Source organism: Euprymna scolopes, chromosome 32 (genome assembly GCF_053919585.1).
Source record: "Euprymna scolopes isolate OS-2025 chromosome 32, ASM5391958v1, whole genome shotgun sequence".
Classification (NCBI taxonomy): domain Eukaryota; kingdom Metazoa; phylum Mollusca; class Cephalopoda; order Sepiida; family Sepiolidae; genus Euprymna; species Euprymna scolopes.
The window spans coordinates 70,172,002-70,198,887 of record NC_136513.1 but is presented as its reverse complement, the minus strand read 5'-3'; the positions used below and the strand labels follow the sequence as shown (position 1 = coordinate 70,198,887).

Below are 26,886 nucleotides of genomic sequence, written 5' to 3'. Positions count from 1 at the left end.
TCACCAGGAATATTAGTTAGGTAGGACTTCAGGTTCTTCTTGATAAGTCCTGTGGCACCTATAATAACTTGTATGATTGATATATGCCTGAGATTCCAATTTCTTTTCATATCATACATGAGATCTTTATATTTGGTCTGTTTCTCTCTTTCAGCTCTGTTCAGACCTCCATCATTAGGGACACTCACTTCAACCAAGGTTGCAACTCTCTGACTTATTCCATATAACTATGTCAGGTTTGACAGCAGCATTTTCAAGATAGGTGGCTGTAGGGATTACATAATCGTAATGTATGGTATATAAGTTATTTCCAACTGTTCTTTCAGGTTGCTGTTCCCAAGACTTACTGCTACACTAGATGTTTACTTTTTTACAGATGGTCCAGTGGGGGTACTTGCATACTCCATCATGTTTCGCTATGTAATAGCCATCCCCCAGTGTGTGCATATGTGTTTTTGTGTGTCCAGACGTATTTCAGAAACACAAGATGCACTGACTGAACGAATGTATTCCAATTTGGCATGATTCCAATTCAAGTTCGAAAAAAACAATTATCATCGAAAAGTTTATTTGGCCGAAAGATTAAACAATATAAAAAAAAATATGTATTAACTAAACGTTTAATCGTAAAAATGAAAAAAAATGTTACATAATTTGACTTAGAATGGATGCTTTATGCAAAACTTTTAAAATAAATTTGGTTTTGTGTAATTAATCCTTATTCATCCCTAACTCTGAATCAGACGGATATCATAATACTTCGTTCGCTGCACTTTACCATAACAAAAGTCCAAGTTTCAGCCAGATCGGTCCAGTAGTTTCCGAGAAGAATAGAACGGACAGACAAACAAAGAAAAATATAATATAGCTAACAATATTAAAATTGAAAGATGCTATATTTTAGGGCTTTAAACATTTGGTAGACCAAAATTCGTGTTTTTCATCAACTGTAACAATGCACCCTGAATTTGGGTAAAAATTAAAAAAATATTCTTGTGTGCAATTCTGATTTTTTTAGAGAAAGAAGTTTAATAGAAACATGTATAGTAGAAGAAGGTCGCAGGTTGCAGCGACCAAAACGTTGTGTTAATAATACCCAAGATGAGAATAAAGGGTTATTGCAAGTGCAGTACGTTAGTGTGGAGATTTAATGAAGTGTTTACTTAAGGGGGGCGGTTCATTAGGAATTGTTAACATTGGACTCAAAGACATCCAGATTGTAGTCAGGTGGGAAGCAGGCAGACGGAACAGAGTTCCACAGGCGTGCAGTTCTAAGAAAGAAGCTTTGTTCATGGAATCTACGTTTTTATTTAAGCACAGATAAAGATTGGGGAAAATTTTTTACAGTGGATTCAGCTAGACGGGTGTTTTTCGTGAAAGATTGGCGAGGGGGGACCAGAGATTGGAGTTCAGACGAGCACCTGCCATGGGAATAACGATAAAACAAGAATAGGCTCGCAACGTCTCTTCTGTGGGAGAGAGGTTGACGGGTAGAGAAAAGGGCACCCCCCCACTAAGCCACGAAGGCTATTTTGTACTCTGTCAAGGCAGGATAGACCTGTTTTAGCAGCTCCGGCCCAGATATGGCAGCAGTATTCCATCCTTGGACGTACTTGGCTTTTATATAGATAGAGAATTGCATCAGCGAAACTGGAATAGGGTCGACCACTTCCCTAGATGTGTTCATAATTAACGGATACTCTAACTTAACAGCTAAATCTGACCCCCAAGATCGACATGGGCATGGAATATGTGCCTACATTAAAGATGGCTTCCCGTGTGGCAGGGATATCTCTAGAGAAGATCCTAATTTACCCTATATGTGCTTCCGGGTTGCACTTGCTTACACCACTGCATTTATATTTGCCCTCTATCGGCCCCATAACAGCGGAGTTACTGTCTTTAAGAGTATATCTGAGAAAATTGACCACATCCTGTCTGCACATCCCTCGGCTAACATCCACATCTGTGGTGACTTCAACGTCCATAACGTGGAATGGCTGACCCATTCAAATAAGACAGACGATGAGGGGAGGTTTTGTCATGATTTTGCCATTGCTTATGACCTCACTCAGATTGTTCGCGAACCCACCCGTGTGCCCGATACTACTGGTCAATATGCAAGCCTCCAACACCTTTTCTCTCAACTTCCCCTGAGCTATGTTCATGTTCCGTTCATTCTCTTCTAGGATCCTCCGACCACTCCGTCGTATCAGTTAAGATAAAAATGAAATGTAATAAGTCCCCAGACGTACCCCTCCACTGTACTGTATACCGATACTCTATGGCTGACTGGGATAGCTTCCGTACATTCATATCTGATTTACCTCTGCATTCCATGTTTAAAAAGGAGGTGTCCTCTAAAAGAAATTCCAACAAAAACCTAACAGCCAGCCATGGTTCTCTCCAGAATGTGCTGCTGCTATCGCGCACAGAAATCACTTTTTCCATAACTACCAATGTAATAGATGCACTGAGACTAAAGCTGCTTTCAGGAACGCCAGCAACCACTGTAAAAGAGTAATAAAAATGCAAGAGAGCTATATGCCCAGTCTGTTAAATCCAAAGTAGCTGATCAGCGGCTTGGTTCCTACCAGTTTTGGCAAATAACAAATAGGATCCTGAACAGAAGTGTGCGTTCTATCCCAACCACTATCAATGGACCAGAGGTCATCTCGTCAGCATCAGACAATGCCAAACTATTTGCAAAGAACTTTGCAGCTAATTCTACACTATGCGACGAAGGCCATCAACTCCCCATATTTCCTCCTATAACACAGAACAAGCTAGGTAACATACAAATATCTGTGCATGAGGTCGCCAAGCTAATCAAGAACCTTGATTCCAGTAAAGCAACTGGCCCTGACGGCATCCCAATTATAGTGTTAAAAAAGCTTCAACCAGAACATGCTCCCATACTTACGAAACTGTTTAAGCGTTGCCTTAAGGAGAAGTGTTTTCCAGCACCCTGGAAAACCTCATTAGTATGCCCTGTATTTAAGAATTCAGGCGATAAGTCATCTTCCTCTCAGTACAGACCAATAAGTCTCCTGTGTGTTATGAGTAAGTTGCTGGAATCCATATTAAATAGAGAAATAGTCAACCACCTCAGCAGAAATAACCTTCTTAGTGGCACACAATATGGTTTCCGTTCTGCAAGATCTACCGCAGATGTGCTAACGGTTATATCTCACAGGATTAGTGAATCTCTTGACAAAGGCTTCCTTTCTAGGGCAATTGCTCTTGACATATCAAAGGCCTTCAACAAGGTATGGCATAAGGGCCTACTTCACAAGATTTCCAGCTACGGTATAACTGGAAATGTTTTCTCAATCATTAAATCATTTTTCTCCGATAGGCTCATAAGAGAAGTGGTCGATGGACAATAATCAGAGGGCTGCAGTATTAATGCTGGAGTCCCTCAATGGTCAATTCTGGGCCCAACTCTCTTCCTGATCTACATCAGTGATCTCCCTAAACACATGCTTAAATAATTCGTTGATATCTATGCTGATGACACGACCATCTACGGCAACATATCAAAGGCTGTAAATGACAAAGTTCTCTCTGATTCTCTCTCCTCTGATCTCGAGCGCGTGGTTCAGTGGGGGAAGACGTGGCTGGTTACCTTTAATGCATCTAAAACCCAACTCCTGTCTTTACATCATCAACGCTCTGATCCCCATCTGGCATCAATTGAAATGGATGGCTCTCGTCTAGGAAAAGCCCCATGTTTTGACAAGCTTCTGGGTTTCTCCTTTACTCCTGATCTGAAATGGAACACGCACCTCAAATCTGTTGCCAAGGTCGCTGGAAAGATGGTGGGATCCTTCTACGGCTCCAGAAGATATCTCACTACTGATGCAATTCTCTATCTATATAAAAGCCAAGTACGTCCAAGGATGGAATACTGCTGCCATATCTGGGCCGGAGCTGCTAAAACAGGTCTATCCTGCCTTGACAGAGTACAAAATAGCCTTCGTGGCTTAGTGGGGGGTACCCTTTTCTCTACCCGTCAACCTCTCTCCCACAGAAGAGACGTTGCGAGCCTATTCTTGTTTTATCGTTATTCCCATGGCAGGTGCTCGTCTGAACTCCAATCTCTGGTCCCCCCTCGCCAATCTTTCACGAAAAACACCCGTCTAGCTGAATCCACTGTAAAAATTTTCCCCATTCTTTATCTGTGCCTAAATCAAAACGTAGATTCCATGAACAAAGCTTCTTTCTTAGAACTGCACACGTATGGAACTCTGTTTAGTCTGCCTGCTTCCCACCTGACTACAACCTGGATGTCTTTAAGTCCAACGTTAACAATTCCTAATGAACCTCCCCCCTTAAGTAAACACTTCATTAAATCTCCACACTAACGTACTGTAATTGCAATAACTCTTATCCCTGAGTGGCTTCCGGGCCTTGATAAGTGGTGACCACTTTGTAAAAAAAAAAAATAAAAAAATAAAGAATAATAATAATAATAATAATAATAATAATAGTCCGACTACTCAACATAACACAAGCAAAGAGAAAGAACTTTAATAGAAACATGTATAGTAGGAAAAGAAGCATGTTCTCAACACCCGAAGAAGATCGCAGGTTGCAGTGACCGAAGCGTTGTGCTAATAACACCCAAATGAGAATGATAGTCCGATTAATCAACATAACAATTATTCTTGTGTGTTTTTTCTCAAAATTTGTGAATTTATCTGCCGAGAAACTACAGTCCTTTGAACTGTAGTGTTTACCGCTGTTCCTTCTTTTGTTGGGCCACCGCACTTCGTTTACCACCCATTCCCATCCTTCATATACGGGTATCTCTTGTCAGAAAGTATTCTGTTTTCACTGATACCGACACCTTGACGAAACAACATCAGCTTTATGTTAGTGAGATTAACTAAAGCAAACATCTACACGATGTTCTGTTGGAAAGTATCCTTAACCATAACCCTCCATCCTCGGTCTGCTTCAAATCCAGATAAAAAATTATCTTCTGGCTAAGTGTTTTTCTTTCCTTTCTTCGATATTGTTTCACGATCAAATCGCATGTCTGTTTTTTATCGTAGTTTCTTTTACTTATCTCTATTGTATGGCCAACATCAAATGAAGTCGAGAATATAACTTTCGAGTTTCTTCTGGTGCATCTTGTCGAACTATAAAATTTGTACAGAATTTTGAATCGCACCTCACCTTGGCGGTGATGTTCTCATTCCGTCAGGCATAATTAGGTAAACGTTTTAAACCATTCTTAATCATATTTTTACGATCGATTGTACTGAGGTTTGAACTTTCAAATTCCAAAAGACTATCACTTAGAATTAATGCTTCTCGGCACTTTATCTGTTGCACCACGGGTCCACGAGTATATTAAATAAAAAGCCCCGTTCGAAGTTGCGTACAGATTCCAGTGTTTGACAAGAGCCTGAAATTTTATGAAAATAACATCTAAGATGCGAACAATAGTCCAAATATTTCAAATGAACATTATAACGTTTCATCTAAAAAAAGAAAAAAATCTAAAATATTGTACTATATTCAAAACCAGAAAATGCAATCCAATTCAATGTCTACCCGGAAATAATTTATCCGCGTGGTTTTATTTTCATATAGACGCCATTTAAAAAGGAAGATAACTCTGTGTTCGTGTAATGCAGACTTTCGAAAAAATATATAATTTAAGGGAGAAACGCTACTCTTTCCACAAAGAAAAAAATAATAGCAAACCAGAATGTAAATAAATACGCATCCGGGCAACGCCAGGTGTGTACAGCTGGTTATAACTAGTAAAACGTATGCATCGTAAAAAGGTGATTAATAATTTTTTTAAAAAGTCCAAAATGAGTTTTCTGTTCGTCGTTCTAAGATTATTTACCGATTACTGCCGATGATTATTTACGATTACTGCCGATGTTTATTTACCGATTACTGCCGATGTTTATTTACCGATTACTGCCGATGTTTATTTACCGATTACTGCCGATGATTATTTACCGATTACTGCCGATGATTATTTACCGATTACTGCCGATGTTTATTTACCGATTACTGCCGATGTTTATTTACGATTACTGCCGATGATTATTTACCGATTACTGCCGATGATTATTTACCGATTACTGCCGATGATTATTTACGATTACTGCCGATGATTATTTACGATTACTGCCGATGATTATTTACCGATTACTGCCGATGTTTATTTACCGATTACTGCCGATGTTTATTTACCGATTACTGCCGATGATTATTTACCGATTACTGCCGATGATTATTTACCGATTACTGCCGGATTATTTACCGATTACTGCCGATGTTTATTTACCGATTACTGCCGATGTTTATTTACCGATTACTGCCGATGATTATTTACCGATTACTGCCGATGATTATTTACGATTACTGCCGATGATTATTTACCGATTACTGCCGATGATTATTTACCGATTACTGCCGATGATTATTTATCGATTACTGCCGATGATTATTTACCGATTACTGCCGATGATTATTTACGATTACTGCCGATGATTATTTACCGATTACTGCCGATGATTATTTACCGATTACTGCCGATGATTATTTACCGATTACTGCCGATGATTATTTATCGATTACTGCCGATGATTATTTATCGATTACTGCCGATGATTATTTACCGATCACTGCCGATGATTATTTACCGATTACTGCCGATGATTATTTACGATTACTGCCGATGATTATTTACCGATTACTGCCGATTATTATTTATCGATTACTACCGATGATTATTTACCGATTACTTCCGATGATTATTTACCGATCACTGCCGATGATTATTTATCGATTACTGCCGATGATTATTTACGATTACTGCCGATGATTATTTACCGATTACTGCCGATGATTATTTACCGATTACTGCCGATGATTATTTACCGATTACTTCCGATGATTATTTACCGATTACTGCCGATGATTATTTATCGATTACTGCCGATGATTATTTATCGATTACTGCCGATGATTATTTACCGATCACTGCCGATGATTATTTACCGATTACTGCCGATGATTATTTACGATTACTGCCGATGATTATTTACCGATTACTGCCGATTATTATTTATCGATTACTACCGATGATTATTTACCATTACTGCCGATGATTATTTACCGATCACTGCCGATGATTTGAATAAACTCCATTTTCACCCGAACATGACTATCGACAAGTTGACCCGAATGCACAAATCATAGACATGATTGTGAATGTTTTGTTGGATTCATAGTTGTGGCAACTCTCTTCAAAATGTGTGTAATTAGGCAGGGTAAGATTTAAATAGCATCGGTCAATTCATGTTCAGTGAGGTCAAAAGTGCTTCTCAAATATTGGGCGATGATTCATCTGAACTTCCATGTTTATTCTACGGCTTAACAGAGAAGGCTTATCTTGACCTTTAGGCTTTTATAACCAGTCACTGTCTTATCTGTAATCTTGTCTCCTCTTTATTTCAAATAATAAATAACGTTAGCTCTAAAATGTAAGCTTTTAAATAGACACTGGCTATAATAATTTATCTGATAAATATTAAAACTTTCACTTAAATAATATTTAAGATGATATATTAAACAGTAAAATAACATAATTAGCCTACAATTTGATAAAACAAAAATGTCTGTAGCTGCATTTGAACAATCAGATGGGTCTCCATGTGGGAATATCAGACACTGTAAGTGGGAGTATGGTGGGGCACCCCCTGCCAAAATTAACAAAGTAATCTTCTCTGACAAGGATATCTATGCGAATCGTGACCGCTGGTTAATATTTGCTAGAAACTCCTTCCTTCGGAAGAAAGCCAGTAAAATTACCCCGATATAAATGCCGGGCCAGGTGTGTGTGTGTGTATGTAATATATATATATATATATATATATATATATATATATATATATATATATATATATATGTGTGTGTGTGTGTGTGTGTGTGGTCACGAATAGGCTCTTATATGGTTGACTATTATAGAAAACTCATCACATATAATGATAGAAGATGTATCGAGACACAGGAATGGGCATGTTTGATCTGGTATAATGATGATTTATTAAAATTGTGGGGTCTGCGTACGCGCCTGGTCCACAAAGTATGGAAATAAAAAATTTAAAAAAACACGTTTACAAGTGTTTTTGATATAGATGTACATAATAATACTTTGATAAGTATGTTTTAACTTAAATAGGGATGGTATAATAAAATTGTAGGGTCTGCGTTCGCGTCTAGCCTCCATAGAATGGAAATAGGCACAAACTTTAATAAAGACTTTTCATATCTGTCTGCTTAAGTATACTTTGATAATTATGTTTCAGTTTGAAGAAATGTGGTATAATAAAATTATGAGGTGTTCATTCGCGCCTGACCTCCACAGAATGGAAATATGTCACAAAGTTTAACAAGGTTTTTTGATATAGATCCACAGAATATTGTGATAAGTGTTTCAGTATGAACAGGTATGGTATAATAAATTATGGGGTTTATCTATTTTATTTTTACTTTCATCATATTTTACTTTGGTTTTGATACCCCCAAATTCGAAGCTATCTCTTTACAACCTTTCCTTTTCATAAGCTATCATGCTTTCATAAATCAGAGTCCATTTTCTGTGGGCTGTTTTTGAACCCAGTCAAGGACGGGTACTTTTGCTAGTATATATGTAGAATGTATATCTATGATTCAAACGCGATTTCGAGTCTCATAAATTTTGTCGAAATACGCTGCTGCTTAATTACAAACCTGGGAATGCTATTATAGATGTAAGTCACGAGAAACGAGTAAACTAAAAATATTGTTCGATACTTAATACTCCATGGGTGGCTCAGAATTCCATTCTAACTACTTTCCGACACGATTGATATATTTAATCCTCCCTCTTTAGATTTTTGTATGCATATGCATATATATATATATATATATATATATATATATATATATATATATATATATAAAAGTGAACGTGTCTGTGTGTCTGTCTGTGTACGTTTTCCTACGCAATAACTCTGTCAATTTTTAGTCTACAGACTCGAAATTTTAAATACAGGGTACTGAAATTTGGGAAAATCTATGTGATCGGTTTTCGGTCAGAACTTTGGCTGTTAAGGGGTCAAACTTCAACGATATGACCTTTGAGAACTTTACAAACTCCTCCGACAATTTTAGGTCTAAACACTTGGAATTTTAGATATAGTTTCCTTGGACATATGTCTAACTTAATAACTTGATTTGAGCCCAAAACAATAAATTTTAAAGAGTCATAATAGGGGTCAAAGTTAAAAAACATTAACCGTTTTTTTTTTTTTGCTCCAAACACCCGGGCAACACTGGACTGAAATGCTATATATATATATATATATATATATATATATATATATATATATATATATATATGTGTGTGTGTGTGTGTGTGTGTGAAAATATTCTTTATTTACTTATAATTTCCTTTTTATATATATTCCAATCCTTATTTAAGAAGTTCAATGTAATTACAGAGCATATAATGAATGAATGAAAGAAGTTTATATTCCAAATTTCATGATGTTGACCATCTTATAATTTAATTCTGTAATTTAGTTGACACAATTCTTGACAGTATCTGTTTCGTAGCACAAAATCAATCACTTAACAAGAATACTAATTGGATATGCTGTTTATCGGTGAATCAGAAGAAATAGCAACAATAAATCGCCACCCAAAGGAAATAAAATGCGTTTGGACATGATTAAGAAATCCCAAAATTGGAAGAGAAGCTGCAAATACATTATAACTCGCTTACATTACGCCATTTTGAATATATATATATATATATATATATATATATATATATATATACAAACAGTTTTTATGGGGTTTATGAGAGAGAACCCCATCAAAGTGCTCGTTAATAAAGAAAATTCGATATAAAAGCATAATATTTATTTTGAAATGTAACAGAAGGTCAGAAAAATTGTACCGTCGGTTTCAAATCTGATATATGAAAACAGATACGAAAAGATGCTGAAGGGTATTTTATATAATTGACCATGAACATGTCCCATTTTTATCGGAGTTGAAACTGACCGTACTGCTGTTTTTTCTGACCTTCTGTAAAATATGTGTGTAGACACATGTAAGCTTGTTATCTTTATTTCTTCGAGGTTTGCAAACAAGGCGCTAACTGCAAGGTGTTCTTGCTTCTCTATTTCCCACCGGCTTTAGATATCACCTCCCCTCCTTTTCCCGCAGCCTACGCAATGATTTTCACATCCTCTACTAAATGAAATAAGGCTCGCATCCCCGTTTCGACAGAAATAGACTGAAGGAGCGCGGATAACGCAAAATCGATCGAAGAACCTGTTGCAGCTGCGCGTCCCTCTCCACATTCCATCAGAAGGAATTGCCAAAAACAGCCGTCTTCACTCACAGTTTGGGTTTATAATGAGGAAACTAATAGAAAGACGACTGCAATTCAAATATATGAAGACACTTCACTGCACAAGCGAGAATACAGAAGCATTTAAACTAATGGATTTCTCGGGATTCTACAGTGGTTTGTGTAGGCGCTGGCTTCAATAGTGAGAATAGTCCTTTGTTAAGCGCTTTGGCAGTGTACCAACCTATCAAATGCTTAAGGATACGCAACTCTACGTACTTCAAGGCAACAAATACAGATTCATTATCTTGTAGACATCACAAATTATATTTGTTAGGAGGGACGTACACGCCGTGCCTGTGACAGCAAACCCTGATTTCTTTCAAGGGTTCATATATTCTGCATATTTTTTAACGAAATATACCTTCACAGAAATGCCTTTTTTTATCTAACATATAAAGACATATTATAGATGTTCGCATTTTAGTCAAAATATCAATACGCCTGACGAATCGCTTCTGAATTCAAACTAACTCATTTTTTCGTTTATTCCTTGAATTATTTTATCATTTTTATTATCATCACCATTATTATTATTATTATGATTATTATTTGGCACAATATTTTAATTACTTTTAAAAAACTAGCGTAGATATTTTAATGACATTATTCTAAAACATCACAGAAGGGAAACTTAATTCATACATTGCTGTCAAATTTCTTTAGGCGAGATTTCGTCTGTAAGCATTTAAAATTATAAAAAAAATATTTTCTACTGAACACTTGAACATGTTTACAGTTATATATATAGTATAAATTTTTTTTATAAATAACTGGGAGAAAACCATAACTGTGACGAAATTAGTTTTATAAACATTAAAATAGTATTTATTAAATTAGAAAAGTTGGGTAAAATTACTTCGGAAAAGACAGGGTAATATTTAAAACTCGCTATAATATTGAATCTCTGCGGTGAATATGGTGTTTAATTTGTAACTTTCTTAAATAATTCTCTATACTAACTTGAAAATCGATATTTCAAAATACAAAACAGAGCCGAATCAAGGCAGCAAAGAATGCACACATGCCGATGCGGTGTCTTTAAATGAACTGAATATAATGACCACTTTTATTCCAATTTAATGGCGGCTGTTTCTGCTGTATCCTTGTATATATATATATATATATATATATATATATATATATATAGTATCTATACATTAGTTTGATCTTCCATCGAGATCTTTGGATCCATGAAAATACTGGAAACACTATCTCCAAAGCTACTGATATCAAAGGTGTATCGTTCTTCAGACGATGTTCTAATGATGTTCTATCTGTAGAAACGAAATATTCCGATGAAATAGCGAACTAATGTACAATGTTTGTTCTTCTTTTAAATATATATGCTAGCAGGCCGCCCGGCGTTGTTCGATCGTAAAATTCGCTTACATGCGATATTTTAATTCATGCAGATTTCGTATTTACTATTGCATAGCCAATACTTTATTGATTACTATATTGTACCCAATATAAATAGTGGTTTCATTTTTTTATTAATATATAACTTAGGTGCCGTCAGCTAGACTAGAGACCAAAACATATAGCTCTTCAGAATTATTCGTTACCGTCTAAGCAAAGTCCATTCGCATATAAAAACTTAAAAAAAAAACCGTTGTTAAAGGTATAAATGAATAGTTGCGCATGGCTAAAAGCAATATGTTCAGTCAACTTACGCCTTTCAAGTCTAATTTTTTAAATCTTGACATCGTAGTGGTTACTTTTAACGTCTAAAAACAAATCAAATTTGTTCCACAAGTCCAACCCCCTATATAACAAGTTTCAAGCTTGTAGGCCAAAAGTTAACAAAGTAGTTTAGTAGAAAGTACGTACACAGAAAGACAAGGTCACTTATATATATATATATATATATATATATATATATATATATATATATATGAAAATGAGTGGGAGGATAATTCTTAACCTATATACTCAACAATTTATTGATCTACAGACTTGGAATTTGGTATATAGAGTATTCAAATATGTGGAAAAAAATTTATTGGTTTTCATCCGGAAAAAATGCTGTTTAGGTGTCAAAATTAAAAATTGGTACTCGGGAGGCATCAGGTTTTTATCTGTTTTTCAACTGCTTCAAGTTTTTTGAGAATACTTTTTAGAGAACGTGGAAAGCTAGCCTAAATGTTATCTTCCTTGACTCACTGTCTTTAGGTTTTGGTTTCGATCTCAGCTTGAGTATTTTTCTTTACTTACAAGAAGTGAACCGTTTAGAAAAAAGAACACATAATATTCGCATGCAAACGTACCAGTTTCTTTCTGTTTATTTATTTTTTTTTTTAATTAATTTTTTTAAATGAATTTTGCGTTACTTTTAATATCTACGGCACTTCTGTTTATACTGAATAAGAATTCTGCATTAGTTAAAATATAATTTTTATGCGTCTTTTACGACCGGGTAATGCTGATGCCGGGCGGTCTGCTAGTATATATATATATATTAATTATTATTATTAGTATTAGTATTATTATTATTAGATGCATAATCCAATTCCTGTGACAACTTGGAATTCCATATCGATATTACCAGAACAGATGCAGCACATGTTGAAATAATTCACTGAAAGCGAAACGTGTTAGTAACCATGGAAATATTATTGTCCATATTTATCAAATGTAGAATTCATAATAGGGTGTAGCTCTTCAAACAGTCCTTTCCTATTCCTAACACACGCGGAAGCTAATCCATATTTTATTGTTTCTTAGATTCAAGCCAGAAGAAGGTCAGAAGCTATATCAGTTTAACATTGTGAGCAGAAGAAGCAAGATGGTGGGGGAGGGTACATGTCTGAATAATCCAATTAATACACAATAGTTTTGTCGCAATTATTTATTTCAACCGCATGCAGCTGGACAGTTTAATTAAATAATTACTCTCAACTAACAGAGATTGGGGTTTTGTTTTTGCCCCAAACTCTTATCTATATAGATTTGAGATCCCCCCCATTACCATTGACCATTGACATCATTCTAACTAAACTTCCATATAGAAATCTTATTCACATGTAATTTATGATAATTATTGTTACGGGTTTTTAAAAACAAAATATTAGTTCAACTCAGATCCATCGAATAATTAATGTTTTCTAAGAAACTTCCTTAACTTCATACTTTTTCCACTACATCGATCAACAATCAGGCAGCCAATAAAAAAATTACAAAGTTAAATTTGCAGACTACAAACCATACACAAACATTTGAAATCTTTATCCAAATGACGTTCTTAGATATATACTTTTATATAACACCCAATGTCTGTACATGACGTTTGTGTGTTGCCTACAGCAATAAAGATTAGAAAATCAACATAAAATCTAAAAGAGTGTTCTTATGTAAAATGTGCAGTGAAAGACAATGGAAATGTTACCGAATTTCTAATTGCATTCCAAAAGGAGCTATGAAAATATAACCCTCTTAAAACTTCAAATATACCATGTTTTTATGAAATTTTAATTCTATGTATATGATTCTTTGGAAATTTTAATTATATGTATATGATTCTTTGGAAAATATTTCTTTTCTCTTCCCTGCAACCTCTCTCCCATAGAAGAGACGTTGCAAGCCTATCTTTGTTTTATCGTTATTTCCATGGCAGGTGCTCGTCTGAACTCCAATCTCTGGTCCCCCCGCCAATCTTTCACAAAAACGTTCCCCACTCTTTATCTATGCCTAAATCAAAACGTAGATGCCATGAACAGAGCTTCTTTCTTAGAACTGCACGCCTGTGGAACTCTGTTCCGTCTGCCTGCTTCCCACCTGACTACAACTTGGATGTCTTCAAGTCCAACGTAAACAAATTCCTGGTGAACCTCCCCCTTAAGTAGACACTTTATTAAATCTCCACACTAACGTACTGTACTTACAATAACCCTTATCCCTGAGTGGCTTCCGGGACTTGATAAGTGGTGACCACCTTGTAAAAACAAATACAATGTAAGTGGGCCTGAATCTTTTCGTTACTCTCTATATATCGAATATCGATCTGCTCGTTACATTTATAATTTCAAATACATATATCCTATTTTAATGGATTTTTAACAATCTCTATAAAACACTGATATAGAGTGTTTTCCAACATTTCTACTACATAAACGGAAGAAAGAGTAGGTAGTAAAAACAGCAAAAAAGTTATATGGCATTATGAGCATAATAGAAAAGTACATAGTAATAATCTCTACTCGATCCCGAACAAGATCGGGTCTTGCTAATACATACAAAACCGTCTCCTACATTTCTTTATTTGAAACTTGAACACAAGTATGCACTACTTTTCACTTGTAAAATATGCGTGATTCGGTTTTTAGTATAATTATTGCCATGTTTACCGAGAGCTACGTGTGTGTATTCATCCCTAGCATCGCTGTGCAATATAGTAGCAGTCTCAACAAGTGCAATAGTTGTTGTAACAACATGCGATCTGTTGTAGCACATTTCTTATCAATCACAATTTACTTATTAGATTTAAGTGCTTCTGCAATAAGCTCATCAATTATTATGGATTAAGCTGACCTACCCATCTCTGGAACACATGAACCTACCCAGATGCAATAAAATAAAACTGTTACATCTAAACGTGGCGGCATTCATTTGGTGTCTGGTCACAATCGTGGACATGTCAGTCGAGATTTCGATCTCGGCAATCAGTCCAGTAGACACTGAATCATTTCTGTGGTATTTTATTCGTCGAATTTGGGAATTCGTCCTGAGTAATTCGAGAAAGTTCAATCTCCCAAACTTTAGGATAGACTAAGTTTATTACTTACGATCTGACGAGCTCCTAGGTGGGATTGCAGACGAGGTTTCCCAGGCAATTTTAAACATTTAAAGGGGCCTTGAGCTAATAGCTATTGTTATGCTTAAGGTGACTGGATCGACAGTTGTTCTTTTATGTTCTTTTCCTATATTTTTTATTAATGCAGCAACACTTACCAATGTCCGGAAGTTATACCGAAGTGCTGCAGGTATTGAAGTTACATTTCATCGAGGGAAACATGAACTCCAACATGTACTGTCAAAAAGTGTAGCAGAGCATGATCCCCTCCCTCCATAAACTGGGTCGCAGAGCAGTGTTTCAACGTGATAATTACTCCAAACACACGACCAAGACAACCGCTGCTTTACTGAAGAGGCTGAGGGTAAAGGTGACGGACTGGTCAAGCATGTCTCCAGACTTGAACCCAATAGAACATCTTTGAGGCATCCTCAAACAGAAGGTGGAAGTGCGCAAAGTTTCAAATATCCGCCAGCTCCGCGACGTGGTAATTGAAGAATGGAAGAGTATTTCCGTGGCTACATGTGAAGCTCTGGTAAAATCCATGACCAGAAGAGTAAAGGCAGTTTTGGTTAATGATGGTGGCCACGCAAAATATTGACAGTTGACATATTGTATGTAAATATTGACAACTTTTCGTAAAAGGTGTACTCAAATTTGTTGCCAGGGATTTAGTTTTAATGACTATATTTTGAGTTATTTTGAGAGGAAAATTAATTAACTCTGTAGTATATGCTGCAGACAGACTACTTTTGATTGTGTCAAAAAATCATTTTTTCTGTGTTGTCCCATGAAGAGTTATACTTAAATATTTGAAGAAATGTGATGGATGTACTCACTTTTGTGATAAACTGTATATATCCGCGCCGAATCGTAGAATTTTCCAGATTGGTATCTGGGGGGAGGGTTAAATTTATTGGGGGAAATGCACTCCAGAATAAACTAGTATGCGACAAGACGGTACTCCACATAGTGGTGTATCGGCAACCTGCTAAAATATGCCTTCCTGCACCTGCATGTCCAGCACATGTTTGCCGCAGCGAATGGTGACATGTGAAGTGCGTGCGACACGAAGTCACGCCTCATGAATCACCTTTGTAGCTGGGGCTAATGTATACACGTTTCAGAGTTCTGTCAATATATGAATATATAAATGTGTGTGTGTGTGTCAGAGTACGAATACAAAATATGATGAACCCACTTCCTTCAAGTTGAGAAATTAAACTACAAAATTTAGACTCGCGAATTCGATTGTATCAATTTATTTTTATTGATAGCAATGAAACTAGATAGATATCAGATAGCGTAAAAATGAATTTAAATGTGAGTAAAAGGCAAAGGTTTTCGTAGTTCTAACTTACAATTTTGATAATGTCATTTATCGCGTTTTGCATTTGAACTCTTCATTATATATATATTAAAGAGAGAGAGAGAGAGAGAGAGAGAGAGAGAGAGAGAGGAGATGGGAGCTAAAATTGAATCAAAGAGAAAATAAGCAAAAATATTCTTAGTAAACAAGTTTGTTCTCATTTTTTCTTAAATCGCCACAAAGTAGAGGATAAACCTGTAAGCTTATTTTTAATCTAACTTGTTCAAAGAGAATAATCAAAGTATCTTCGCACAGAACGCCGAACACTATCTTTCATTTGTAAAAGTATGAAGAATACCAGTCTCAGGACAGTAAAATTCCTCGAACAGAACTGTTTTGCGCCACTTTTTTTTATCTCCCCCTACAAAGATTAAGTTAACGAACAGACGTGCAGGTTTCATTGACTCGAAGAATAATTACTACAGGAAGGGTAAATAAATTCGCCGAATAAAACAGCTTTGCACCAATTTAATGTCCCTTACGAAGATAAAAAAGCCCCATGTATGGATGCTAAACCCTATGTCTAGAATCCTTTTTCTAAGTTTGACTCTAAAAGTGTCTAAAGTTTATGACGTGAGCTTATCAATCTTAATAGGATATTCAATTTCGAAGCATATTGCTTAATTGGTAACGATGAACAAAATTTAATACAAATAAGTTGCGTTTAATCTTATTACAGAACTTTGTCAAAAATGAAATAAAATATAACGTCGTCTGCGTTTGATGGATATCGAGTGCAAATACAGAACATACGATATTGTAAAAAGTAAAAACTTCCAATAAAAAATGAATATCCTTATTTTGTTCCTTGTGGAATTTTACTTGAAAAAGTAGTTTTATCTTGGCAGAGATCTTAGTTTTCAATTGCGTTAGTCGACAATGAAACAAACAAAAAGATACACCACCAATATTAGTATCCATGCTAGATTAATTTAAACTAAGTTAAAATATAATCACGGACTTGCTCGTTACCGATTTGGCCTTAGATTTAATTTGGAATTGTTTCCAATTAATTCTCAGACACAAACTAAAATACAAAATGTCAGACATTTTTACTTTATAAAAATTTGTTAATCAATAATTCTACCCCCCACACACTCTAAAAGGTAGATTCTAAAACCTTGATTTCCAAAGTTAAAATTTTTTATAAACTGTTCCATATTTTTTTTTTCTATTTAAACTATTGGACTACTTCCGATGAGAATAGTGTAAATTTTCGAAACTCCATAGAATAAGGAATAACCTATTCGATTAATGTTTTGTTTTAAAGCATTTGATGATGCAATTATGGTACATTATTTATAATGGAAATATTTGCATATATGGGTTAATAATTTCTTTGAAAATATATTTAATATATACGGATCGTGGGACATTAAAAATTCAAAGAAAATAAAACAATAAAATAAAAGGTAAAAAAAAAGTTCTGAGCTCCATGGTTATCTTTTGTCGTTTCAGAGCATATACCATATAAGAAAATAATTGACTTAAATATGCGGTAAAGATATAATTGTTTGTTGTGAACGAAACAGATCTGTAATATGAACCTTAGGAATAGAATTTAAAAAATTATAAACAGGAAAATCTGTTTTAAGAATCAAACGAATATAAGTCAAATTTACTTCTATTATTTTCATATATAAATATGGCGTCGAAGCCTTGAGTTGGATTTTCGTCTAGTTCAACCGTACTGATGAGTCGTATGATGTTGAAACACGTGTTCGTAGCCTATATCTCTCTTTTCTTTCTTTCTAGAGAGAAAGATAGAGGCAGAGAGAGAGAGAGAGAGAGAGAGAGAGAGAGAGAGAGAGAGAGAGAGAGAGAGAGAGAGAGAGAGAGAGATAGTCTGCCAAAACGTGTTTCGGCGTCTCTCGGTGGTGGTAGTTGGACTCAAACTCAGGACCCTGGGGTCTCGAGCTTAGTGCTCTGTTACAGAGTCCATCCTCGCCACTTAAATATACCGCATTTTTAGTAGTTGTTATTTCTTTGTTTATTTTGCCAGCGATACTTTTTTTTATGCTGATTGCATTACCTTAATGCGAATTGGGAATAATTTTTCACTTATGCGGTGTCCCCATATGTATATAATTGAACAAATTCAAATATATTCATTAAATGAACTTAAGGCCATCATTCTTTTCAAAAGTGCTCAATATAAAGTAGAACTTCATAAATATACTTTTATATAAATATTGAAAATGCTCTACGCAAGATAACAAGCATGCAAGTAAGAAAACAAATCTATAAGCAGGATCCACGCGCTTTTATATTGGGAGAGAGAGAGAGGGAGAGGAGATGGGAGTAAGTTTTAAGCGATAGAGACGCGCAAGAGAAATATAGAAGCAGAAAGACATAGATTGTGTGCGCGCGTGTGTGTGTGTGTGTGTGTGCGCGTCCCACATTGTGCGTATGAGAGAGAGATACAGACAGGACAAATTGTAGATTGTGTGTGTGTGTGTGAGAGAGAGAGAGAGAGAGAGAGAGAGAGAGAGAGAGAGAGAGAGAGAGAGAGAGAGACATATATGTTCCCTCTTTTGAGACACAGGTACGAATCCTGCACGAGTTTATTTTTTCACTTTACGGTATTGTTTGCTTATTTCCAGGCTCGCGGATTAAATACTCGCTTATGTAGTAACATTATCTGTGCAAACAGTGGCGACAAGAGAAAAAAACGCAGATTAATGCATATTGCATAGTGTACTGAATTCTTTGGAAATACATTTTCAATATAAAAAAAATACACACAAGTGCAAAAGAATAAATAAATAAAGGGACACACAAAGAGAGAAGAAGAGAGACATAGATTCGAAAAGAAAGAAAGGAAAGACACTAAGAGAGACAGGAGAATAGAGGAAAGAGAAAGATAAACAATTCTCAAAATATATCAACAACTGAATAATGGCAAACAGTTTCTTGTCTTTCACGAACAAAGAAACTGAACGAAAAATATTGATAACCAAGAAAATACAAACACAATTTATCAATTTTTACAACTACGCCCTTCCCGCGTCGCATTAAGAATTATATCAAGGCCTTTTGGCTTGGAACAAAGTGTACTATTAGGTCTAATACTACACTTCACTTTTTCTGTCCTCTGTCAGTGGAGGAGAAATCCTTCATCACTGAGACAATTTTTACTCTTGTTCCTATCCAGAGAGCCCCTTTTTGGGGAGCTGGATTTCTCCCACATTAAAAACCGACCTTGTGCCTAACTCTGCCTTCGTAGGAAGACAAGTAAATAGGAACAATCATATTTTAATGGTTCTTAAATAAACTCCATAGAATGTCAGGTACATTCAAGTGTAGTTTACAAAATAAAAAAATAAAAAAAAACACTAAAAAAAAATGCAAAAAATAAATTATACCAAAGGCAAGATAAATTACTATTCTGTCAACCTGGATGAGTTTATTTGTGTGTTTTCACAAATTTTAAACAGTTTCTTTTTGTTACAAAACAGACCAAATATCCACTCTGTTTAATTAGAACAGAATAAAACATTGATAATGGTTCAAAAATCGAAAATTAAACAAAATACTGGTGGAATAAATAACTGTCACTAATTGTGCGAAAGGGCGTCTTCGAGTGTTTTGTTTAATTTTCGATTTTTCAGCGATTATTAAGAGTTCTCGTGCAAGCTTATGGCAGCCATTTTTTTACGTTCTAACGGAAAAGAGTGGGCAATCGGTTGGTTTTGCCCAAAATGTGCTTTTAAAATGTGCTTTTAAAATGTGCTTTTTAAAATGTGATTTTTAAAATGAGCTTTTAAAATGTGCTTTTAAAATGTGATTTTTAAAATGTGCTTTTAAAATGTGCTTTTAAAATGTGCTTTCAAAATGTGCTTTTAAAATGTGCTTTCAAAATGTGCTTTCAAAATGTGCTTTTAAAATGTGCTTTTAAAATGTGCTTTTAAAATGTGCTTTTAAAAATGTGATGAAACACAAACTTGTCCAACTTAGACTTTGGTAACATTTGTTTATTTTATCCTTTTTTTTTTTTTTTTCCTGTAACGTGAACTACAGTCCAAAAATATCCAGAACGTCATTTTGCATAGAATACGCGCGACGCAAGTTTCATGATAAAACGTGTTTTCCTCTCAGTAAAAGAAATACGCGAAAAAAAAAAGATTTCTTATTATTAATTGAAAACAAAAAAAAGTAGTTGTGTTTAAGCATTAGATTAAAAAAAAAATCTAGAATAAAAAGAAGAGAAGTGCGTTTTTCCTGGAATAATAGGATGAGAAAAAAAAGTAAGTGTCCCTTTGGAGAAGCTGCCTTTTCTCCACGTTAAAATAACATTGTGTCACATGTTGTCGTGGGAAGCAATTAAGAAACTAAAAGAATAACATGCTATGCTATATAATCCTGATAAGATTTAAAGAAGTGCGTAAACACATGGTGGCACCAGCAGATTAGTGAATGGGACGCACATTTCAAGATTACATTGGGTGTTTTTTGGCCTGGTGACGTTGATGCTATATATATATATATATATATATATATATATATATATATATATATATATATAGAGGTGTACGTAAATTCTCATTAATTTCGGAACATACATTATTATTGCAGTTTAGTTGCGTAATTGCTTTTTGGTGATACAACGTTGCACGAGTAATATAACTAAGCAATAGATTTATTTATTCCACGGGGCTGGTAATAAATAAAGAATACCGCAAAATGAAAATTAAAGCTCGTACAGGGTTCGAACAATGCCTGAGAAGACGGAGTTACCTCTTGCGTGCGTCGTCTTAAACAGCTTCATTAACGAGACCAACATTTTGAGAAAGATGAAAATGTCCAAATTTTATTTTGTGGTATGATTTATTCCCAGTCCTGTGGACTAAATCGTCTTATTTTTTTTTAGTGATAAATATATGCGCAAACAATAGCCGCAATGAAAAAAAAAAAAAAAAAAAAACGCGCGCGTGCGTGTGTGTAACAACAAAGTCTTGAAATGATTATTGCTAAATGTGTTTGATAAAATTGAAAGTTTTCAAATGTTTTTTTAAAGAAATTCATGTTCATCTATGTAGCATGTTAAAGTGTTTACGTGTCGTTCGAAACGTGTATCGAGTTTTCGCGTTGCTTATGTGGTGTGTACAAACAAGTGTACAGTATTTACATTTCGTGTGACCTGGTAACATACATTCATTCACGTGTTTGTGGTTTTCGTCAAGATGGACAGTTGAAATGATAAAACTAAAAATATAATAGAATTATCATATGAATGTTGCTCGTTGCCAAGTTTTCCCTTTGTTATTAGTTTCTTGAAAATAATTTTATTGAGAATAATAAAGGCAACACAAGCGCGTAGTTTTACAAGTGAGGACAGCGTCACGTCTTCAGTGTAAAAATTGTTAAAAAATATTTATTAATGTTTATTGTAACACACACACACACACACACACACACACACACACACAGACACACATATAAATAAATAAAATGCGTGTGACTACATATGTTTGCACGTAGTTTCGCTTCCACGTGACATTTCTTTTGTTTACAAATATTTATTGAAAACAAAAATGCAATAGCGTAAAGTAATAAAACTTATTTTTAACGGTATATTTTTACGACCTGCTCCAGCGTAATATAAACACCCCCAATCATCCCATGTCAAAAACTGCTTTCGGAATACCCCCCCAACCTTCCCATGTTAAGAACGGCTTTCGAGGTTGGGGGTATTCCGAAAGCCGTTCTTAACATGGGGAGGTTGAAGTTTTTATAATACGCTAGGGCACGTTGTAAAAATTTACAGTTTCACAAATTAAAAAAAAAAAAAAACATAATTGCGAAATTAAATCCACCAGAATGCATTTCGGTTTATTCATGTGGGGTACGATACTTTGATGATTAAATGTAACTTTCGAAATCCTAATGTAATAATAAAAAAAGATGGCAGAAAAGGCATAGCTATATAAAAAAAAGAAAAAAAAGAAACCAAAACAAAATGAAAGTAAAGACTCCCTGGCAACGCCAGGTAAATACAGTTAATTGCATTGCGGCTACACTTTACTCTTGTCGCGTAAGGAACTGGTCAAATAAAAACACTGAACTTAGGAATGGCTTACCCCAATCGTTCTTTCCGGACTTCAAATTGTGACTTGCGTACTAAAACGAAACGTGAATACAACCTCTAAGCTATCCTCGTAAAACTTTGAAAAGCAATAATTATATACACGTTGTTATAGCCCTAGGCGTCGTATGATTAAAAAAGATGCTACAGGCCATATATTCATTAACCTGCGACTATATAAACGCGTTATTGACCATAATATAACTTCGTTGAATTTCCATGTGAATTCCTACAAATACCATTACTAAGAAAAATAAATAATAACATACACACATCATATATATATATATATATATATATATATATATATATATATATATATATATATATAGTCAGAGAAAAGTTAGTGAGTAAAAGAGTAAAACCTGTCGGATTAATTCAAGGCGATAGCAAGTCTAACAATCCATCATATGTCTAATATGAATTCGAAAAGAAATCATATTCCATAATGTGGCGTTTTCTATTTTTATTCTTTCTATATCGATGAATACGTTTTTTGCTTTTAAATTTTATTCTTACCTTCTTTTAACTTTCCAGTTTAAAACGGTTGCTTTCTGTCTAACTTTGCCCATGCGTTATTTTAAATGTATATGAATATTAGTGTGAACACTGACGACGCATAATTCTTTCTGTCCACTTGACAAAGGATGAATAATCGTAATGATAATAATAATAATAATAATAATAATAATAATAATAATAATACAAAGAGGCTGGAACCCCTGTAGGTGAGCACCAACCAGACCTCCACAAAAACAATACAGATAGCACTAAGGCTCATTGCAATGCAAATTCGAAAGCAGAAAAGCTATCGTTGTCAGTAAAAAGTCAGTAAAAACGGCTGTTGCGATGACGCACAATGATTTGCAACTGTTATTGATAGAGAAAGAGAATGCTGGAAATCTGGGTAAACTTGTTGTCACTTAGACTCCAGGGAACACTACTTGTTATAGCAAGTGAGCAATCACTTAATGACACGTATTAAAACTAATGAGTAAGTAATAATAAAAATTATTTGCTTATGGTTTAATTGACGACAACTGAAAAATATAAATAATATAAACAATGATTTTAAGCAAACTCAAATCTCTTTTTGATCAGGAGCAAAGTGTAGTATCTGTTTTGATACTACACTGCATCTGTTCTGTCACCGGTCGATGAAGGGGAACTTTTTCGAGACTGAAGCAATTTTTATTTGTGTCTTAATCCAGAGTGTCCTTTTTAAAGGAGCTGGATTTTCGCCACATTAAAAACCGACCTTGTATATAATTTTGCCCTCGTGGGGAAGCAAGTAAATAGAGGCTCTTCCCTTGGGTCTTTTAAAAGTTACAAACAAAGAGTTAAACTTTTGTTGCCATCTCGTGAAAAATACAAACTTAAGTACGAACTCTTTAAAGTTTTGCGATTTTCAATTCATGAGACAGTATCAAATTTTGGGTTTGTTTTAAAATCCACGGAGGTAAAGAAAAAAGCAGTAAAAACAAATGTATAACAAATAAATGTTATCAAAGGCCAGATTAGTTACTCTTCTACCTATCTGGAAAGGTTTTTAGTGGTTTTACTCATTTTAAAACGTTTATTCTGTTCGAAAAACATAGTGTGGAGCGTTAGGTGAGAACAAGAAAAATGGCTGCGAATTGAGACATAAATATTTTAAGTTTGGATAATGACTTAAAAATAAAAAAAATATATCTAATATACTGTTAAAACCCCACCCAATATATATCACGGTAACATACTTGTAGTAAACACATAAAAAGATACTTGAAAGAACATCGTGTTATTTCACCTGACAATAGGTAAACGCGCGTCTCAGAAAGTCAATCAAACACTTCATGAACACACTTCAAATGTAAGAATAAATTCAAAATGTCTCACCTGTTTGGGTGCGATTCTTCCAGTATATTTTTTCAATTGTTGATATTCAGATCAAAATATGAGTCATTGCAAAGGTTTATCTGATAAACAAGGGGAAAAGAAATCTCCGAGAATGGAGGAAATGTTTTGCCGAAGGTAAATGGTGCAATCCGTAGTTTTGTTGTTTTGTGATGATCTTTTTTTTTCTTTTTTTCTTTTTTTTGAGATAGTTTCATAAAAAATTACAGTTTCTGCATAAAAGCACAGCATCTAGATGTAAACTTAACAAAATAAAACTTGTTAAGATCTTTACAAAAAAAAAAAAATAACAAAAAAAAAACATCGGTTGTCAGAGCGAAACTGAAACAACGGCAAACACCACGAGGCTTCGAGGGATGCGTGTGTCTGCGACAATCGGCCGATAGCCAGTAGCCGGCAACAGAGCGCAATCAGACGCGGATGCGTATGGGGAGGATGAGGATGACGAGATGGGATACGTCCAACTTAAGCAAATCCTAATACTTCAATACAGCGGCGGCGGCGGCGGTGGTGGTATCGCGGTCTCTTGTGCGCTTCAAGACGACAACAAGAAGCATCCACTTCTCCACTTTCCCTTTCTCACCATCCTCATCCCCAGCAGAATCAGTTGAATGAGGAGGGGATAAGGGAGAATTATTGAGTAGTAAGCAGAGAGGGAGGGGGATTCAAAAATAGAGAGGGATGATGGACAGAAAGGTTCACATAAGGAAGGAAGGGGCGGAGTTCTTAAAGGGTCTGAGTTTGAGGAGATTGAGGGACTGCAATGCCGGTGGTTTAATGGGGAATAGGAAGAGTGGAGGACGCCGGCGTGGTCGGGGTGGTTGAAGGTGGGCAGAGAACAACACAGTGGGGGTCGTATTTGGCGTGAGAGATGGAAATGGGGGAGGAGTAATCAGATGAAAAAAGAAGAGTTGGATATTTTAATTATACGAAGAATTGATAAAAGAAATACAAAAAATTGAAGAAAGAATTAATACGGATGGTGTACATGGAAAACGAGGAAAAGGGGAAAAGGGAAAGAGAGGGACGAAGAAAAAGAATGAGGACGGTTTTGGTCTCCCTTATTTGGTTTATTCGGACTATTATTTTGATGTTGATTGTTATATTTACAAAGTTTCGGCCGACGTAAACTCCAGCCTTCTGGTGAATCTTTTCGAACTTACAAAGCTAATAGTCGAACTCGAGAACCTTCGCGGACTACCTGTACCTAATCCACTGTAGTAGATTATTCATATGCTGTCAGTAACTCCATGCTTGGTTCACCACAAGAGCAGAGTTATACTCAAGGTCGTTTGTTTAATGTAGGGAGAAACCCAGCTACCCAAAATGGGCACTCCGGGTTGGGACAAATTTTCTCAGTCTAGAAAGACTTTTTTTCACTGACCACGGGCAGAAAAAAAATGAAGTATCGTATCAGAACAGGTACTACATTTTGCTCCTAACCCAAAAGCTGCATATCGTTAGGCATCATCGGGTAGAAGTGATACTTTATATTGTCCTCAGTTATTATCAATTGTGCTACGGATGGAACCTTCAACAACCTGTCATTTATAGCTGATTTTTAAGCCATGAGTCCATGCGGATTAAGTAAAAGTTCCACGTTCAAATAATGTTTATTATGCTAGCATCAAAATCGTGTCCGTGTCTGGTATAATCGTGGCAAGCAATCGGGTAGAAACAGTTCGAGAAGAAGGGAAGATAAATTTTAAATATTGGAAAATGATTTTAAATGATAACGTGTTGTGTTTACAGATAATTATTGCATTAAAAGAGATCATTATTTGAGCGAGGGCAACAGAGAGAGAGAGAGAGAGCGAGAGAGAGAAAGACAGACAGACAGACTGACAGAGTAAAAGGGAGAGAAACAAACAGGGAGAAATATGCAATACATAAGTGATAGTTAGAAATCAAGAAGAGTTAATTGTAAACTACGACTAATCAGAGAGAATAAAAAAGGGAGAAGTTTTAACAGTGAGGTAGAGGAAAGAATTCTAAATCCAAAATGTCGGCTTTCAAAAAATAATGGGATTGGTTTTATAAAACCAAAAAGGTGTCTTCATTATGGACATTGTTTCGCCAGGGATTTTTTCCCCCGGCATCTCAACAGAATCCAAACCATTTTTGTAATAACCTTTTCCCTGTTGATTACGGTATGATGCTGGTCCTGGGCAGTTCAAGGAAGTCCCCCCACCCCAAGCTTTGCCTTCTTTCTTAAGATGCATCCATTTAATCTGTGAACATAATGATTATTATGCTAATTCAATGTTTAGCGTGACCGACCAACGGACAAAATAACGGACAGACTA

At 35.3% G+C, this 26,886-nt stretch overlaps 1 protein-coding gene across 1 annotated transcript in view; it reads right to left on the bottom strand.

Moving 5' to 3' along the window:
* The window catches only part of LOC145256419 (5-hydroxytryptamine receptor 2B-like), a 113,822-nt gene extending 88,664 nt beyond the window's left edge, over window positions 1-25,158 (bottom strand). Inside the window, exon 1 of the mRNA XM_080115297.1 lies at window positions 24,563-25,158. The gene's annotated coding sequence lies outside the window, so the exon portion shown is untranslated. The remainder of the gene's footprint in view (window positions 1-24,562) is intronic.
* Between the last annotated feature and the right edge of the window lie 1,728 nt (window positions 25,159-26,886).